We start from the raw sequence: 18094 nt of genomic DNA on the forward strand, positions 1-18094 counted from the left end.
AACAGTATAAAAAGACCTAGAGCAAGGCCTTGTGGGTCACTGAGGTAATAAACACGTTTGAGCTTAGTTCAGTCAGAGTCAAACATGCCTGTTAGTAGACATTAGTTCTACTAACGCAGAACTACTGCATTAGTTCTGATGCAGAAGTTGTCAAACTTTCTTGTTTTAAGACCCCTGTATACTTAAATTTTGATGCTCCAAAGAGCTTTTGTTTATGTTAGTTACATAGAGATTGATATTTGCCACATTAGAAATTAAGACAGAAAATTTAAAAACTCAGTAGTATACAAGGACACATTCCATTCACTGTCAGCGTAATGATGTCATCACATGTCATGTATCCTCTGAAAAACTCTTCTATAAATATATGAGAGAATGAGAGAGAAGAAGGCGAAGTCCTGATATTGTTATGAGAGTAGTTTTGACCTCACAGATACCTCCCTATATCTCCCCAGAGGTCCTAGAATCATATTTTAGAACTGCTGTTGTAAAGGGCAGAATATATCATATACTTGTTCAGTGTTAACTTGTATATGAGGTCTACCTCCATCAGATTAAGCCTCAGATGTGTTTCTGCTCTTACTCTTTTCTGAGCTTATGGAACTCAGTGCCAGAAACACACTGGCATTTATTTGGACCATCTATGATAGTCTTGTTTTGTTTCCTAATTTGATTTCTTTATAGGTCTTCTCTCTTCAGTTTGAATCAGAACAAAGGCGAAACACAAATATTCTAGTATTTTATCCTAAAGGAATTAATATGGGATACTATGCAATTAGTAAGAATAGTGATTATAAATGGCTCCAAATTTATAAATTAGTTGTAATCGTAATAGCTACTTTTCTAATGATTTAGAAAATTATTTTATTAGACAAAAGGGATCAAACTGGATCTAATCCTTCTGTATTACTGATGGTAAATAATGTTGGAATAAAATCACTGTCCAAAGCCAGAAACATGGAGTCTTCCTCAGTTCCTAACTTCTCATTTCCATCCAACTGGCCAATAAATCCTGTCGACTCTACTTTGGAACTGTCTCCTGAGGTGGCCCCATCCTTTTTATTCCTACATATACTGCATCAGTTGAGTCTCCATCACTTTTTCCCAAGAGCATAGGAACAGCTTCCTTATTGGGCTCTCTGGGCCTGACCCCCTATCTCTTCTGCTTCTAGTACACATGCTACTCAGTCACTGGAATGATTTTCCTGAAAAAATACTTTACTTTGGCATTGTTCCTGTGTAAAAATCACCCATGACGACCAGTTTTCCTCTTGCCAGGTGCCAGAATATACCACATTTTACTTAATGCAGTTGGCTAGAGAATGGTTTTCAGAGTGGATGCTCTGGTCTCCTGTGGCCCCAGGCTGACAGCCAAGAATAAGACCACCTAATTACATAGTCAAAAGACTGAGTCTACCTGGGAAGTAGAGACTACTTGGCAGAAAATGATTTTTGAGTTCCTTTAAAGTGATCTGTAAGAGCAGACTGTCCCAGCTGCTCAGGTTACACTAAATAGTTTTTTCTTTTCCTTTTTTTTCCTCCAACTCACTCTATACTTTCACTTTATCTCCGGAAGAATTTCCTAGCATAGTACCTACCACAAAAGGCACACCAGTGCTTCTCAGCTGGGGCAGTTTTGCCCCCCAAGAGACATTTGGCAACATTTAGAGGCATTTTTGGTTGTGACAGTTGTGGGGGAGAGGGAGGTGCTACTGGCATCTAGAAGGTAGAGGTCTGGAATGCTGCTAAACACCCTGCAATGCATAAGACAAAGAATTATCTGGCCCCAAATGTCAGTAGTGTGAGGTTGAAAAACCCCACGGTATGCTGAGTACACTACAATGTAACTTAAAAATATATATATAATACTTTCTTGGGGCACCTGGGTGGGGAGCTCAGTCAGTTAAGCATCGAACTCTTGATTTCGGCTCAGGTCATGATAATTCATGAGATTAAGCCCCGTGTTGGGCTCCACACTGACAGTGCTCAGCCTGCTTGGGATTCTCCTTCTCCCTCTCTCTCTGCCCTTCCCCTGTGCCCCCTCTCTCTCAAAATAAATAAATGAAACTGAAAAAAAATATGTGTAATCCTTTCTTTATATACCTTTGCTAAATGCCTTGATAACTTACATAACCATTTGCTTAATTTGAGTCAGCTTCTCACATGCCTACAGGATACAGTACAGACTCTAACACAATGTTCGAGACCCTTTCATAGTGCTCCTGCGTCTACCAGCTTCATCCTTCTTCATGTACAGCTGTGTGCATTACACTACACTGCATTAAACCTCCCAGTTCCCCGGAGTGCCACACCCTTTCACATCTTTGTGTGGACTCTTCTCTGACTAGACTATCCTCTCTTCTTATTCCCCTGCAGATTTCTATTTATTCTTAAGGACCCAACTCAAACAAAGCCTTCTCTGATTCCCTCTTCTCTTCTCTGCACACTTATCTCTCAAGCAGGCTGTTCCAATTTTTTTGTAGTACTTATTTTTTTTGCCTCTCCTACTACACTGTGAATTTTTAAATATTTTATAGTAATTGACGTAAGTTAGCCCTGGGCCTGGCACAAGGTAGGTGCTCAAAATGATCTTTCAAGGATATATATGCAGGTACCTGTACGTGTGTATATGGAGGTGTGGGTGCACGCATGCACATGCACACACATTTGACATTCCGACAAAGAGAAAGGTGGCTGAAGATAGATTTCATCGCCATTACTATGCAAGATAACTCCTCCCAGACACTTGCCTGGTTTTCCTAGGAGAGGAATTTAAATCAAGATTCAAAGGACTGAAAAGAAAACACAATCTATGTAAATACAGGCATTCAAACACCAAACCAAAAGATTGCCAATGCAGCACAGTACATCTCCAGCTGAAGGACACCTCGTCCAACACTCCAGCATTGCACGTGGAATAGCATTTCATCAAAAGTATAGCCAAAGTTGCTCATGTGTTTCCTAGAATGTGACCCTGAATCTGTTCACCAAGTGAGAGCTGGGAATTCTGAGGCCCACGTGAGTGTGTGCTCTGTCACACATACATAAGAATAACACTTGCTGATAAATCTGCTAAAATCTGAATTCTGTACCCACTGGTCATTTGTCTTAACTTTGTTCAAATTCATCCAGTGTTTATCAGGTGATAATGAACATGCCACTTGTGATTGCCGATATACAACTGGGGAGTTGTAGGGCAAGAGTCCCTTGTCGGTTTTTCCCACCAATACGATGGGGGTAATGGTTTGTACTTAAGAAGTCAGAGGAAAAGTGGGACATATGCAGAAACCAATTCTGTTTAGATCCAGAATTAATCTAGATCATATGTATTATCTCACACAATGAAGATCTAGCAGAGTGAGAAATAAACTATTACTACCTGAGTCTTACTAATTTTTAAGTAATTACCTATGGTTTCTTTTAGACTGGATCTGATTCCTCTCTGCTCCATTTTCATTGTTGTAAAGAAATTCTTTATGCTCAATGTCCGTTGAAGTCTTGGTAAGAGAAGAGAAAGGAGAATATTATCTAATATCAAGCATATTTAAAGAAACCACTATTGGAGATGAGCAAATATAATTATAGTTTTCAAAAGGAAAAGAGGTGCATTCCCCAGACTATGATTTGGAAGCTGAAGATTTAGTTTGAGAATTTGGAGCCTCAGAGTAGGGAACACATTGACATTGAAGGTTTGTCACAGGCTATAGAAGGTTCTTAGGTTGGAGGCCATTCGAATCTCTACAGTATCGAAGTGAATTGTGAGGCCTGGAGTACAGATCCTGTACTAATTAAGTACAACTGCTGTACTTCTGCCAAGGGGCTTCCATGCCCCTGACAGATCAACAGGAAAGGAGGCTTTTATGACTCAACAGATGATCAGTGTAGATAAAGCTCCATCATAAATGGAAAAGGAAGCCCAATAAAAGTATAGCATCAAAGGAAAGAGTATGCCTGGTTGGAAAGCTTTGAAGTACCAACACATACTTCTATTTTATAAAAATGCATTCACGGGCTACAGACACAAGCCCTTCTCAGTCACTGAGAAACCAGTGGATTTAAGGACAGGTGGAAAGTCACAACTTGTTGGTAAATAGAGGAAACCTGTTGGGCAGAAATCATTTGGTAGGAGCTTAAGGGGGTGACACCAAGACCGACGAGCGGCAATTACAGGGATTTGAAATTTTGGCTCAACATAAGAAAATATTTTATGATAGCCATCACTGCTCTACAAGGAAATGGGTTCCCTTAGTGAGCAGAGAGCAACCTGTTCCTTGAAAGGCTCAGGCTGAGGTTGCACAGGGATGTTGAGGTGGGTTTCCAGCATCAGATGGGCAGACCACTCCACAGATACCAGCGGAGCTCTGCCACGTGCCAGGGACTCCTCTGCCTTTGTGGTTTCTTTGGCTCTTTGAGTCTTACATTTGGATGATGCCAGTTGACATGGAATGTTGACCATCCTCATCCTCACCTATTTTGCCCTACATCATCTTGTACTATTGATCATTGGCCATGCCTCTTACATTTGTGAGGGCCTGTGAAGCCACAGAATAAAGTTTATACTGTACATATGTAAATATTTAATAGTTCAAATGAGAGAATGCCTCTAGGGAGCAGGAAGAGGAGGTGTTTCTCTGTCAGCTCCTGGCAGGCTCCTTACGGCAGTGTGCTATGGCGGGCGAGAGTGTGACCTTTGTGTCAGAATGACTTCGCTTTCAGAACCTCGGTTTCCTCCTCTGTGAAATGAGGATGATAATATATCATAGATTATTGTGTCTGTAAGTTGCCTAGCTTAGTGCTGGCATAGAGTAAATTCTTACTCAACCTCATGGAGACTGTAATTCAGCTCTGCATGGATTCTGCCAAGGCTCTTAATTAACACATTACCTGGCACACAGTAAGTGATCAATAAATGGTAATTCTTGGTAGAAAGAGTAACACAAGGGTAGTAGCAGTAGTATAGTAGTAGTAGCAGCTAAACCAGGACTTAAGACATGTATCCCAACTCCTAGTCTGGTGCTTTCTCCAAAACCTGGCATTGTGAGGTTTTATACTTGTCCTCATTTTGCTTTGTGGCAATTAGATGTGTGGCTCAAGACTTACAGTGTTCCTCCCTTTTAAGAATGAGCAGATCAAATTAATACCCTGACATTTGGAAAGCAGCTTTGACCTCTGTGACTTTTGCACTCTTTTCTCTGAGGAGGGTATTATGAGGATAATGTGAGAACAATAGACTCAGAAATTCCAGTTTACCTATATCAGTGCCAGTTCCCGTCAGTTTGGAGGGTTAATTATGAAAAACCCTCTTTCACTCTCAAAATCATCATAGTTTGGGTGACAAACCATTTGGTCACTCTAAACCTAGAGCTCACCACTCTTAATCGTAGTCATTTAAACATAGACCAGACTGCACAGACTCCAGACAAATTGTATGCAGTTCGTATTTCTAAAAAAGTGATTGTTGCTCTTAAGTGATTGTGTGTCACTCTCCTGGGCACAGATAAGTGGCCCATCAAAAATCATCCAAATGGGACCATTTGCAAAGAATTTTCCTGTTTCCCTGAGTATCTGGAATGCAAAGTTGACACCATTCTTTCCTGCAGGAATCTGTGTTATAAATAGTATTTATCGTCTATCCCTCTGAGAGCCTGGTGAAAAATGAGTGGGGGCTGGGGGAGCCCAGGTGACGCTCTCTCTGCATACAGAAGATTTAGCACAAAGATTTCCCCAGGCTTTTTTCCCTGGGTGTGGACAGGGAGGTGAAGGAGAGAGCAGTTCCGCAGCCGGCCTGCAGTTGGAGTGGGCTGGGAGAGGCCCACTTTGGCATCATCTGCTCCACACTCCCCCAGATCAAATATCAGCTGCCGGAACCAACTGGTGCCTCCTGGAGGTCTTTAAAAAATGATTTTCCAGCTGTGAAAGGCTGCGCTATTGTTCTGCTGTTTGGCCACCTTCTCTCGGGCTGGCCCACCGGCAGCAGCCACGCAGGGCAGCCAGAATGAGTCAAATCAAAGGGTCAGCAGTACGGCCGCCGCCCAGCCACCATCCCTCCTCTCTCAGCTGTCTGGTGTCAGATCATCAAAGGCCCTGCATATGGCCCTGTGCTTGCTCAGCGTTCACCTCACGGGCCTCTAGAATTTTCACAAGTCAGGGGAGGCGCCAGGAGAAAATTTGCGGCCCCTGAGGGTGCCCTAGGGGTGGTTAATAGCCAAGGAGGGTGACAAGAAAGGGGGAAGTTTAGTGTGCTGTGGTTCCCAATTGTTTGGCTAACAGCCGGAGGTTGACCTTGAGCCTGCGTCTGCCACATGGCAGACGCACCAGCCGGGCAGCATGTTCTGAGAGATCGGGAATAATGGAACTTGAAAATGCAAATGGTTTTAATGAATACTTCTCCCCTCCTACACGCCCCCCTTCACCCTATAGTTCTGTGTGTAAGAAGAAAGGTTTCTCAGTTATAGGGGAAAGTCCCTATTTGTTCTAAAATCTAAAAGTATAATAGAGCCCCATCCTTCTGAGGCCTCTGCCCACTGTCTGAGCCTTACAGGCTTCACTCTCCTGGATCATAAGGAAGCACGATATGCCATGCACTGTGACTTGATCCCGAGCCAGGGCAGTGGCTAAATGAGACTAGAGACAAAGAGCCTTTTATGAGAATGATTACCTGGGACTTAAAAAGGTGACAAACGGCTGGCTGTGGACTTACCATAGCAGTGGGGCCTGCCTATGACGTTTGTCAGCTGTGTGTGTTCCTGCGGCCGGTTCATAGTGTTACTCTCCCAGTCCGGTCACGAGGGCATTCAGAGCTGGGGCGGAAGGGAGGGGCAGGTTACGGGAATGCCTGCCTCTCTGCTTCATGTCACTGCTTCCACACAGGTGCCTCCCTCCTTCCAAGATGCAGCCTGGGAGGGAATCAAGGGGCTTGCCTGGCCACACTTCGATGCCGTGCCTGGACTACCTGAGTCAGTCTGATCTCTTATCAGGTCACTGATTTTGTGAAATTCATTCTTGGCCTTAAAATCTAAGCCCCAGCAGCTTTAGGTGGCATGATCAACATTTAAGGGGGGAAAAAAGTACTCCTTATTTCCCATATGTGAATTCTGATCCTGGTGTGTGACTAAATTTCCTGTACCCCAAAGGGTTTGTATGTAAACAGGGAGGCTCTATGTACATAATAAAATCTATAAGACAGAGTGGGTCTATGAAAGTAAATGCAGACTGTCGTAATTTTGATCTATCTCCCAAAGTTCTCAAAAGTGTTTTGTAAACTGCAAAGCAATACACAAACGTAAGCGGTGTTGCTATGGTTATTTTATTTTCTAAAATGCCTTTTTTTAAAAAAATGCAGAAGTGATTTCTCTTGGAGAATTGGTTGCATGAAAACATCCGATGAGCACAGAAAGCTCTAGCTTTGTCACCCGGCAGTTGTCCAAGCGCTGTTTCCGTGGGTCATGTGTGTCCAGGATTCTTTGCCCTGAAATCCACTGTGAAGGCAAATTAGAGCTATGCATCATCTTAAAAATGAGCTTTGGAAACAAAACCAACTTGGAACGTGATGCTAACATTTTAAACGGTAAGATATACAAACTGAATTAATTAATGGGGAACTATTATTAGATGCAGGGTATTTCATCATACAATAACTCCTGTGTCCACACAAACAAGGCTTGTCTAGGATGGCTCATTTACAGGCTGGTACAGCTTGCATAAAAAAAGGAAAAAATTAAACTGGGGGCTCTTTGAATATAGCATAGCGATAAAAATCACATTTACCACTACTTTTTACACCTACATTACCTTTTTCAAATGCTTAACTTATTTTTACTGATCAGTAAGCTTAGGCGATAAGGCTGGATTTACACCGTTGTTCTCGGAATGGGCTTTGAAAGCATCATGTGGTAATTTTTTCAAAAAGAAAAAAACTTGGTTATGGAGCCATAGACCATTGTCCTGAAGGAAAAGGAATCTGTCCGCGTTTCTGTAAAGGTGGTTAACCCGCAGGCAGAAACAACTGCTCAGGATATTTTGCAAATTTGCATTTACATTTGTTGATTCCATATTAAACTGAATAACCAGGCACATGGAAGGTAAAACCCTCTTTTAATTAACCCTCTTGGTGTGGGCCCATGTGATTAAATATGACGGAGCTGCTCCTGGGGTTTCTGCTACTGAAAATACTAACAATAATCATTTGTTTTGTTTTTATATTTAAACACATTATTGCATAGCTTGGTGCAGAGATAATTACCAATTTTATCTCCTGTGTTTTTCTAATGTTCATTAATAACAATAAAGGGTTGTAGGTTAAAAACTCATTTAATTGCCTTTATGTTAATGACATTATGAATAGCCTTAGCTACAAGATTCTAATTCTGTCCAGTATCCTCTTTCTCAGTGGAGCCCCGGGAGGGCTGCTCATTTTATCAGCATTACTGATTCAGAGTTTTTCCTTGCAGGTGGGTTTTTGTACATAATCAGAATTAATGCACAACACATTTTGCAAGGAATGGAGTAGAAGCACTTGGAATAAGTAATTAACTAGAGTGCCCAAGGAAATATGCCTGAGCACTTTTTTAGCATATTCATAAAACATTAAGAACAGTCATAAACACAGTAGAAACAATTTCCTGGTAATGTGCTTTTAGACTATTTTCTGGCTGCTTTTTTTTTTTTTTTTTTCAAATTTTTCACATATGGGAAAATTTTTTTTTTTTAACTGAAAATCCCAAGGATGCAGACAAAATGCCCAATGTGTGGCGCTTTGGGATTAGATGTGCTTCTGGGCTGCTGCAACCATGTTGGCCGTCTCAGTACCATTTCCTTTCTCTTCCTCTGCTCCCAGCTCCATCACATACTTTATCAGGCAGGCAAAGGAGTGAACGCAGCTTGCAGCATTCCAGGAGATGTGGTTACCCACCTATTCCCAATCTCTAGCATTAACCTCATGGCATGGGAGAGAACGCCCAGGAAGGAGGAGGGGGTAAGAAGGGCGTAAGAAGCAAAACACTGTTGTAGTGGCTGCCTTGGCTTACCACCCAGGCTGCCTCCCCCACCTTAGACTGACACACTCATTCCTTTTTTTTAATTTTTTTTTTAAAAATAGTTTATTGTCAAATTAGTTTCCACATAACACTCAGTGCTCATCCCCATAAGTGACACACTCATTCCTTTAGCTCTTGATGGCTGACGGCTCTCAGCTGAGCCCCTCTCCCCAGGTCATCAAGGTCATGTCCCCCCTCCCCCACCCCCAAGTATCTATATCCAATGACAGGTCAGTAGGAGAATTTAAGGGTTTGCTCCCCACCGTTCCCTCAAGATAAGATAATTCAGAAGGCCTTCCTGACATCAGAGTGCCCTGGAGGGCTGACTGAGGCCGTTGTCCTACATTCCTCATCCTTCCTCACAGATGATGTTCTGGAGAGCACTCCCTGATCAATCTCCTATGCACAAATCTCAGAGTCAATTTCCTAGCAACTTCACCCACGACAGGTAAGCTACAGTTATCAACTGACCCATCTCCATGCTGACTGGTGGACACTGAGGAAGCAGACACTCCAGGGTCTCTTTGACTTTGGTGTCCTTTTATGGTGCTTTGGGCACAGAGCATGACCCCCTGGATGGTGCCAGGAGCCGGGTGAAGATACGCTGCCGTTACAGTGAGCAAAAATCATGTGAGCCTTAGAAGATGTTTGATAATGTTTTTAAAACCACAGACCTTGGAGTTAGAAGGCTGAGTTCACATACTGGCTGTGGTTTTTGCATAAGTTACTTAACATCACCGAACACCAGTTCCTTATTTTGAAAGTGGGGCTAATGGCACAGGTAATGTTTGTATGGTATTTACCCAGTCCCCACTAAGTTTATATGGAGAGTATGATTCTGTGGGTTTATTTAATTAATTTATTCATTTTTAAAGTTTATTTATTTGTTTGAGAGAGACAGAGACAGCACGAGTCAGGGAGGAGCTGAGAGAAGAGGGAGAGAGAAACGGTCCCAAGCAGCCTCCAGGAGGCCAGCACCGAGCCCGACACGGGGCTCAAACTCAGGAAACCATGAGATCATAACCTGAGCCAAAACCAAGAGTCAGATACTTGCCTGACTAAGCCACCCAGGCTGGTTTTTTTCTTTTTAAGAGGTCAAAATATCAACTTAATTTCATTTATTTATTTATTTACTTATTTATTCATATTTTAAATTCCAGTATAGTTAACATACAGTGTTATATTAGTTTCAGGTGTATGAAGACTATGATTTTCAAATGCTGAAAATAATCTTCACCACAGCCGGACGAGTTTCTTCAAGACTGAGGTTTAAGATAGGCCTGGCTCTTAGGTATTCAACACGTAATCTAAATGGGAGCCCACAGAAGAAGGTGGCACAAACCTAGCACAAAGCTCTTGATCAAAGGAAGAACCAGAATATGCATAAGGTCCTGGGTGACTTAGAGCACAGCCACATTCAGTTCTCCCAAATGCAGGTAAGGAGAAGTAGGCAAAGATATTGGTTTGCTAGATACCTGGAGGCTTTAATGCATTAGCTTATGGTATCCTCATAGCACCCTTAATTGCGTACTGTTATTGTGCCCATATTACAATTAAGGAAACTTAGGTTCAGAGAGCTTATGTAACTTTCCCTAGGTTACACAGCTAGGAAGTTGCAAACCCAACCCTTGCCTTTAATGACACTTTATAACAGACTACCATGACTTGAAAAATCACTTAAAGTTACCCCAATATCAGTATTTCCCAGCCAATTAGATATCCTATTCTTTTTTAGTAAAAATACAAAAGACTCAAGTTCTATGATGATTTTAATATGAAGATGATTTTATGGTGGTACCTGGTGCTAATAGTATCTCACAGTGAAGTCACAATGTGTTGGTGCTTTAGAACATAGAGGCTTTAGGGGTGGCTCAGCTGGTTGAGTGACGGACTCTTGCTTTCAGCTCAGGTCATGATCTCATTGTTCAAGAGATCGAGCCCCACTTCCACCTCTGTGTTGACACTGCAGGGCCTCTTTCCTCTCTCGCTTCTCTCTCTGCTCCTCCTGAGCTTGCACACTCTCGCTCAAATAAATAAGCTTAAAAAAATAGAGGCCTTTCTTTGCCTATGGCATCGTAACTTGGACGTATAATTCCCTTGGTCTTAAAATTAAAGATTGTGCTTTCAAAGCCCAGTGTAAGAGAGGTGGAAGTAATCATTATTCAAACGATGTCACATCAGATTTTGGTTAATCTACCTGTTCAAAAATGCATTGGGTACAAGAATATCATTTCCATATAATACTACAGGTCTGTACAGCACATGAAATTTTTTCAGATGATTTTACGCTTATGACTTCACAACAACTTGGTGGAGTGGTTATTAAGCACCATTTGATAGAAGATAAGACTTAACTTCTTTAGGGAACCTGTCCAAATGCCAAAAGTTCTCTTGGCAGTAGAGATGAGTCTAGAGCCCCATTCTTTAGACTTGGTATTACTAAGAACGTTGTCCTTGGGCCAGCAAAGTCAGCGTCGCCTGGGAGTGTGTTAGAAATGTAAGCTCTCAGGCCACACTGGATCTACTGAGTCAGAATCTGTCTTTTAACCAAGTCCCTGTAAATTTGTATGCATATGACTGTCTGGAGGCACTGTCTCATTACACTGTCTCAAATCCTCTCTCATCGGCAGTCTAGAATGTAAGCCCCTTGAGGGAAGGCCTGCATCTGGCTTGTCCACCAGTGTACCCTGAGCACTTGCACAGTGCCTTGGCCAAAGTAGGCTTTCCATTAGACACATCCACGACTGTATTGTTGGGTAGTCTGGCCTGCCAGCCAGTTAGTATGTGTATCCCTTCCTAGAGGAAACGACAATTTTCCATGTTCCTGAAGGTCCACCATCAGCACAAAGGTATTTGCCTAGTTCATTTGAAAAAGGTAAAATCATGCTTAAAAGATATACTGAAGCCTGTGGTTTGCAGTCCTGTTTCTTAGCCCACAAAACCAGTGCCTATCCAGAGGGGAAACATTGTACTGTGTAATTATTTAAATGAAAACAACATAAATGAAGAGAAAGGCTATTTATATCAAGTGCTACTAATTAAATGAGAAATAATGGGCCCTGCTGAGAAAGGATACAGTCGGAGAGAGAAGAAAAACTTCCTGCCAGCAAAGACTAGCAGACAATGGGACAGTTTTCCTAGTGGGATAATTATGACTCCTGGAGAAGATTGTCCGAGGCAGATGAGATAAGTACCAGGAAAGTGTAATGTGCTTCCAACCCTATTATCAATGATGCTTTCAGGCACCAGCTCCAGGTCACAGATTTTGAATACACTAAATGCTTAATTCAGTGCTGCCCTTTCACCCAAAAGATCTTGGGGTAAGAGAAAAATATGTGCACCAGTCCAGTGCTCCCTGATTTAACTCCTCACTGAAATACTCTAGGAGTAAATGACAGGGGAGGAAATTACAATCCCACTTCGCTCCCCCACCCAGAAATTGATTTCCATTTCAAACAGCTGATAGAACCACAGTGTGGTCATCTGAAAGCTTGTGAAGTTAATCCTCCAGCCCCCTGCATTACTTTTTTTTAAAGATCACTCTGAACAAATTATTTTAGAAACTGGAGATTGGTGGTGTGGAGGTAAAAGTCTCCTATTCAGAAAATCAGTACAGATTGAGGTATCATAAGATGTTGATTTATAGGCTGCTGCGTTGAAAATGACTTGCTTTCTCATTAGTCAGACCTGGTTGATGGCTATGAATAAAATAAGACAAATAATTTAAAACATATACTTTCAGAGTATGCTTGACTTCCAATTTGTCCTTGGAAGATTTGAGGCCTGAGTAAAGAAAGATTCACAGAGAAGTCGAAAGACTGCAAGTCACAGAGACCACAGAGCAATGCCCTTAAGAGCTCAGGCTCTGGAACAGAATGACCTGGGTTTAAACTCAGCTGGAGCCCAGTCTTTCTGGCACCTCATCCACGCACTTCATTCCCTTAGGTCCTATGTTCCTTACCTGTAAGGTGCAGGTAACAATAGAAACTACCTCTGTGGTGGGTGGGAAGAATAAATGGCATAGTTCCATTCCATAAATGGAATACACATCGCCTGGCAAGTTCTGCTCTCAGGAAATGTTACCTGCTTTTGCTCTGCAAACAAATAGCTTCTATTGGAAAATATTTCCAATTTTACATATGCTTGTCACATACCTTTTATGGGATTGAAGCAGGGAGGATTGAGAAAGGCTATCTAGAGTCCATTTCTTGCCTTCAGCGAGCTTACAGACTAACTGGGAAGATGATGTGAGAATATGAAACTATTAAGGAAAATGGAGAGAGAGCTGGATGAAAGTCAAGTGAGAGATGGTGGCCAGAGGAGGAGAGAGGTGAGGAGGGAAGAGCCGGCAGAGACTAAAAGTATGAACAGTGGTGAAAGGCTTCAAGGAGAAATAAACTCGACTGAGGAAGGGTCCTGGGGAGCATGGGGTTGAGAAGGTGATGAGCTGTACGGCCATGGACTTTTACTGGATCTGCTATTGAACTACTCTGGTTATCTGACAGGATGCTAGGATATTTCCTAGGGAGTACTTCTGATAAGCTCCGGTGGCTTGTCTCTATGACAGCCTATAAATTATATTCGTAGTGGCTCTTGGACAGGATATCCATTCATCCATGTTTACTGAGCATATGATATATGCTAGGCACAGGGGATATGAATATGACAAACCATGCCCCAATCTTTAGAGAGCTCATATTCTACTGGCAGAGATATAAAATAAGCACATCAATACAGAATATCAGTAGAGGTCCAGCAGGGCAAGAAATGGTAGGTGACTATATAGAGTGGCTGGGGAGGCCTTTTTGAAGGTATGACCTATGAGCCCAGGCCTGAAGAGTAGAGGAAGAGTGTTCCAGGTAGAGGGGACAGCAGGGGCAGCGGCTCCAAGGAAGGATTGCATTTCCCACTTGGAAAGAAGGCCTGTGCCACCATAAAGGAGGGAACGTGGCCACTTGAGTGCCGTGTAGCTTTCTCCCATAGTACTCCAGTGATGTCTGCCAAATGGCACACTAATGAGCAAGTAAAGTTCAGAATCATTGATCAGACTTCCACAAGTAAGCTAAAAAATTGAGGTGAAAGGATACTAGCGATGCAGTTGGCATTTGCAAGCTGATGAACTCATTTTTCTTCCGAACACCAGGAAGTTTAAGACGTGTCTGAATGTATAGGCTAGAGTTCAAACTGCGGCCTTCGTTTGAATTATTTTCCATTTTCTACTTGCTAAAACCCCAATGATGATTAGTATTTAGTGAAATTACTTTGTTTGGTAAAAATCCATGAAACAGGTGTATTTCTGGATAAGAGTATATGAGCGCAATGTGCACTGGAACCTTCCTCTTAGGACTTCCCCCCGAATAAAGCCACATTATTGTCTAACACCAATAATTCAAGTGACAATGTGTTGTTGCAGGTCTGTTAACCTGAAATCTTGAACCAAATCTGTCAAAAGTTTTCTTTTTTTGCAAACTGGCTAAAACGTTTAGTGGCAGGGGGAAAAAAATGCCACGGAAGCATTATGTTAAGAAACCTCTGTTTCAACATGAAGGAGAAGTTGTTTTTATTTAATAATCTCTGCCAACAGTCTGGTAACATGTTCCAATTTCGATTTGCCATTTTCTTAAACTGTGCTGATAAAATGTAGACATCTAACATGCAAACAATAATACTTCAACCTCCTCACTAGAGGGAGAGAATAAGTATTGATATGCATGTATAAATGGTACGTTCTTCAACTTCTTGATTCCTTAACCTTTCTGTGGAAAAGACTCTTGGGACGTTATTGAGGAAAAAGTGGTTTTTCCTTCCAGATGGATTTGTTGGTGAGGGCAATATTTTTAGTTATGCCAATAAAATGAAAGGGAGACAGAAAATCAGGCAACTACCGGAGTGGCTAGTGTGGGACTATTACCAAGGCAGAAATGAGGCCAAAGAGATGATAAATGGGTGTCTCTCATCCACTCCATCAGCTGAAGCCTGACCTGGATCTTCTTTTCCATCTGAGCTCCAGGCAAGCCACCATTATTCACAGCAGCACTTAATAGTGGACATTAACTTAGCCCTCCCCGAAAGGGCTGACCTGCAGTCTACACTCGGTGCTTCTCCAAACTGTAATCACTTGCTCACTCGGTAATTTTATCAAATAGCATGCACCTTTTCAAGCCACTTATTGGCCAATTAAGTCAAGTTCTCACTGAGGGGGTCCAGCTGGCTTCAAGTTATCTAAGATGAATTGATTGAAGACATTCTGCAATCTATGAACCCAGTTTAATGATCTAGGTGATAATACTTGTAATTCTTCTCAGTCAGGGGAATTTGCTGCAGCTGTTGTCGGCAAATCCATGTTCTGATACACTGAAGCACCAGAAAAGCATTAATCCGCCCTCAGAGTTCCGTAGCGATGGCTGCATTGTGAAAAGGGAAATTTAAAATTCACTCGGCATCGCCTAGTGAACACAATCTTTTTGTTGATGTGTTTTTACTTTATCCCATTGCAAATGTTGTTTTTTTAAAGGTAGAATATGGGGAGAATACATTATTGATAATACTTCATCAAGAATAGTGAATTGCAAACAAATGCATGAAACCAAAAAAATGCAATAAACAGCACGTCAAGTGTTTGAGATACAAAAAGCACTGCTTTAAGGTAAGAACATGGTATTTTCTAAAATGTTGGGGTGGGGCTCCAAGCACTAAAGTCATTATTTTTATATGAAGTGTTTTGTGGAAGTCAGAAATAGTAAGGGTTTGTGCTCCCACCCCCTGGATTCATCGCTATTGAAGTGATAATGAAGAAGTGTCACACGGTGACAAGGGCCTTCAGTGTATCTCCAAACACTTTTCTGCACAGTGACATATTTTTAAAAAGTAATCATTAAATAATTTGCTTGCTTGCTTTCCTATCTGTGCATTTGTTCCCTGAGACGCTGAAACGTTAATTCTCCTCCCTATGAAGCAAATACTGTAAATAACACTCTGAAGGTTTGTCTGGGTGTTGCAAATTCAGAATACTTAGGAACACTCCTACAGTGGTCTGTGAAGTTTATGTTTACAAACTGAAAAGCTGGTTTTGATTTTCTTACGAAAGTGGCAGCTGTGATATTAATTTACGCTGTGCTGAGGAGCTGCCGACCCTCTCTTTCTGGAGAGTAGGTTCCTTTCCCTGAGAGGTGTGATTGAACTTGGCTTTGGGGATGTGTGACTTGCTGGGAAAGGCTGGTGCTTTTGAGAAGATTTTAAATTCTTTTCAATGATGCAGGAAACAATGGACTCAGAAGGATATATCTTCAAGTACAGTGTAGGCTTTGGTGGGAAAACATCACTGGATCATGGTCATACTTTACTTCCAAGGGTCCAGAATTCCTCTGGACCCAAGTAAAGAGCAAGAAACAAGGAGTGACATTTTTCTTTCATTTTTCTAACCAGGACAAGGCAAGGCCAGGCAGAGCTCTGAGGTCTGATATGAAACAAACAGTTTTCTCTAGGAACAAAATATCCGATTATTCCAAGAACTCTTTTCTGCATTTTTTGGCCCCTATATGCACCCCTCCCCCCCCTTTGTCGATGGGTTAACATAACTTAAAGTGTTCTAACTACTATAAATCAAAAATCTTATCCAAGTGAGATTAACTAAAATAACTAATAATCTCTTGCCACAAGTCAGACACTGGTTCTAAGAACTCTACATGAATTAAAACTCAGTTCTCACAACAATTTAGGAGGTCAGTGCTATTACCTTTATTTTTCAGATGAGGAAACAGAAGAACAGAGAAGTTAAGTAATTTGCCCAAGGTCGTACAGCTAGTGAGTGCCAGATCTGGGGTCTGAACCCAGTAGGCTGGGTGTAGTACCTATGTTATTACTGACTATGTACTGCCTTTCTGACTTCTCATAGGTCCAAAGCTTCAGCTTATCTCTGGTTTTGCCTTCCAGCCCAGTCCCATGATATCTCCCCGGGGAAAGAATTACAAAAGAGCAAAAGGACACTGATGTCATAAGTAGCAGAAATGAAGTGCTTGTCTTCAGGAGGCCTTACCCCAGATCTATTACTTGGGGCCTATCTAACCTCCAAAGAGCTCAAAGCACTCAGAAAGGTACTTGAGTCAGCAGTATGTTAGCGAAGTGTCAGGAGAGTAGATATCTTGTTCTTTTTTTAAATTATTTTTTATTTTTATTTATTTATTTTTAAATGTTTTATTTATTTCTGAGAGAGAGACACACACAGAGAGTGAGCAGGGGAGGGTCAGAGAGAGAGGGAGACACAGAATCTGAAGCAGNTCTCCAGGATCTTAGCCAGATTTCTCCTTTGGGCCCATTTTATCTCATTGAAACATGAATTAACATGATCCTTTCCATACATATTCAGATTATCTTGGGGACAAAGAATCTCTTTCATCTAAATCTAGCACTGTTCAACTGCTGAAAAAAGTTAGGTCTTACTATGCAGGTGAAGATCTGGTATGGGGACAGAGATGTAAGAAAGGGAAAAGCTAAATACCATATGCAAATTATCTATATCTTTGTCTGAACTTTACAGATGAGGAAACAAAGGCTAAGATCACATGCCACCTTTTGTTTTTTTACTACCTAGGGTATCAACAAATTATTCAACAAATAAAAATGTTTTACAATATGAAATTATTTTCATTGAGCATTTATTTATTTTATTAATGTTTATTTATTTCTGAGAGAGAGAGAGACAGAGCATGAGCAGGGGAGAGGCAGAGAGAGAGGGAGACACAGAATCTGAAGCAGGCTCCAGGCTCCGAGCTGTCAGCACAGAGCCTGATGCGGGGCTTGAACTCACAAACCACAAGATCATGATCTGAGCTGAAGTTGGACACTTAACCACCAGAGCCACCCAGGGTGCCTGAGCATTTATTTCTTTTAAAATATACATGATCTTGGGGCACCTGGGGGCTTAGTTGGTTGAATGTCTGACTCTTGACCTCAGCTCAGGTCCTGATTTCACAGGATTCTGCATGCTGACAGCATGGAGCCTGCTTGGGATTCTCTCTCTTCTTCTCTCTTTGTCCCTCCCCCATTCTCTCTCTCAAAAT

At 41.8% G+C, this 18094-nt stretch overlaps 1 long non-coding RNA gene across 1 annotated transcript in view; it reads right to left on the reverse strand.

The window, feature by feature from the left end:
* Nucleotides 1-7392: 7392 nt before the first annotated feature.
* The window catches only part of LOC144216670 (uncharacterized), a 45673-nt gene continuing 34971 nt past the window's right edge, over nt 7393-18094 (reverse strand). The window contains exon 3 of the long non-coding RNA XR_013330709.1: nt 7393-7478. This is a non-coding gene — a long non-coding RNA (uncharacterized LOC144216670). The remainder of the gene's footprint in view (nt 7479-18094) is intronic.

The sequence above is a fragment of the Crocuta crocuta genome, unplaced genomic scaffold, assembly GCF_008692635.1.
Source record: "Crocuta crocuta isolate KB4526 unplaced genomic scaffold, BGI_CrCroc_1.0 scaffold48, whole genome shotgun sequence".
NCBI lineage: Eukaryota > Metazoa > Chordata > Mammalia > Carnivora > Hyaenidae > Crocuta > Crocuta crocuta.